Here is a 2806-nt window from a genome sequence, read left to right on the forward strand (position 1 = left end):
CTTAAGAGATTGATCTTGATCGGCGATTCGTGATTTGATATTTATGTGTGAATTGAGGCCTCTATTAGGTACGTAATATGTTTTGGGACTTCTTGGTATGTTCAGACGGGGTCCCGAGGGGCTCAGGTGAGTTGTAGGGTAGTTTCGGACCATTTCTAGGCTATTGTTAGGTGCTGATGTTTGGCCACAGGGGTGTGCATCGCGATTGCGGACTTTGGGTCGTGTTCGCGAAGAGCAAATTTCTATTTTGGCACTATGAATCGTGATCGCGGAAGCCTTTTCTCGATCGCGTAGAAGAAATTTCTGCTGTCACTGGACTGAATTTGGAAGCTTATATCTTACAATATATAAGGAATTTAGAGATGATCTAAAAACGAAAGTTATAGACCTTTGTGTCTAGGCTTCAGAAAATCAAACCGTTTGTCATTTGGAGTTTTGTACAAAATCATATGACCATTATACAAGAGGCTGTCTGGAAGAGTTGGCAAGCTTGTTGGAATTTTTTCATCGCGATCAGGGGAACATGGCCGCGATCACGAAGGGTAAAAACCGAGGTGGAATTCTTTTTGAATCGCGATCGTGAGGTTAGAGACCTCAATCGCGAAGGACCCCTGGCAGCGCATAAAAACATCAAATTGCGGGATTTTGAGTTCATTTTCTTCACTTTTTGAGTTCTTGGAGCACAAGTAAGGCGATAGTTTGGGAGAAAAACACCCAAATCTTGAGGGTAAATAATTTTATCTTTGTTTTGACTTTGAGTAACTGTGTAAAGACTCGACCTTTATCATTTGGAATTATTTCCGTAGGCATTATTTGATATATTTGAGTTATTTTGGCTAGATTCGAGCCGTCCAGAGGTTGTTTCACACGAGAGGGTCATTTTAGAGTATTGATTTAGCTTCTTTGAGGTAAGTATCTTGTATAACTTTATGTGGGGGAACTACCCCTTAGTATTTGAGTTGTTTGTACTATTTTTATTATGTGAAAGTTGTGTACGCGGGGTGAAGAGTGCGTACTCGGGCTTATATTTGGAAATTGACCGGTTTAGATTCTTAGGCTTCTTTCATGTATTTATTTAAAATTGTTATCACATGCTATATATTTTATTTGTCATGTTACTCTTACATGCTTGATTTGAAGTTGTTGTTACATGTCATATCCTTTACTTGTCAAGTTTACTTTTTTATTGTTGCTACATGATATCCTTTCGTTATCGAGTTATTCTCATGCATTTAGACGTAGTTGCTAGTTCATGCCATCTCTTTCATTGTTAGCTTATTTCACACACTAGAATTTGGAAGTTTGCCATTTCATGAAAATACCTTTATTATTGAGTTTCTTCTTAAGCTATTAATTGGAGTGGAAGTTATTGAAAGTCATTAATCTATTTTAATTGAAGTTGTGTTTAAAGGGAGTGTTGATCATTATTGAGTTACTGTAACGACCCGTCCGGTCATTTTTAGTATTTTAGCCCTGATCTCCTATTTATTGCCTCCTCTATGTTGTATTATGGTTATGTGATTTTCCGGGAGTGTTTGGTTTTGGTTACAGGTGAGTTTCAGAGTGAAATGGGACACATAGTCCCTAAGTTGGAGGCTTAAGTTGAAAGAGTTGATCGTAGTTTGACTTTTATGTAGACGATTACGGAATGGAGTTTTGACAGTTCCAATAGCTCTGTATGGTGATTTTAGACTTAGGAGCATGTCCGGATGTTAATTTGGAGGTCCGTAGGTTGGCGAAAGTTAGAAAATTGAAGGTTTGGAAGGTTGAGAAGTTTGGCCGGGAGTTGGCTTTATTGATATCGGGGTCAGATCCTGATTCCAGAAGTTGGAATAGGTTTGTCATGTCATTTATGACTTATGTGCAAAATTTAAGGTCAATCAGAGTTGGTTTGATAGATTTCGGCATCGATTGTAGAAGTTGGACATTCTTTAGTTTCATTAGGCTTGAATTGGGATGCGATTCGAGTTTTTGAAGTTGTTTGACATGACTTGAAGCCTCGATTAAGTTCGTATCATGTTGTAGGATTGGTTGGTATGTTTGGTTGAGGTCCTGGGGGCCTCGGGTGGATTTCGGATGGTTAACGGATCAAATTTAGACTTGGGGCATTGTTGAGAACTTCTTAGCTTCTGGTGTGATCGCACATGCGATGGGTGTGGCCGTAGGTGCGGCCTTAGGAGCGCAAGTGCAGTAGTGAGTGGGGGACATTGGGATTGTAGAAGTGGGAAGGTCTCCGCTTCTCTTAAGAGTCTCAAAGGGTCCAATATACCTAGGGCTCAACTTGCCCTTCTTTACGAACCTCATCACACCCTTCATGGGTGAAACCCGGAGAAATACCCTCTCTCCAACCATGAAGGCAACATCACGAACTCTACGGTTGGCATAACGCTTCTTCCTGGACTGAGCGGTGCAAAGTTGATCCCGAATAATCTTGACCATATCCAAGGCATCCTGTACCAGATCTGTACCCAAAAACTGAGCCTCCCCGGGCTCGAACCATCCAACTAGCGAACGACACCGCCTCATGTATAAAGCCTTATAAGGAGACATCTGAATGCTCGAGTGGTAGCTGTTGTTGTAGGCAAACTCCGCAAGCGGCAAGAACTTATCCCAAGAACCCCCGAAATCCATAACGCAAGCGCGAAGCATATCCTCCAATATCTGAATAGTGTGCTCGGATTGTCCGTCTGTCTGGAGGTGAAATGTTGTGCTCAACTCAACCTGCGTGGCCAAATAACATTGTATAGCCCTCCAGAAGTGCAAGGGGAACTGTGTACCTCGATCAGAAATGATAGACACGGGCACA

The sequence above is a fragment of the Nicotiana tomentosiformis genome, chromosome 7, assembly GCF_000390325.3.
Source record: "Nicotiana tomentosiformis chromosome 7, ASM39032v3, whole genome shotgun sequence".
Taxonomy (NCBI): domain Eukaryota; kingdom Viridiplantae; phylum Streptophyta; class Magnoliopsida; order Solanales; family Solanaceae; genus Nicotiana; species Nicotiana tomentosiformis.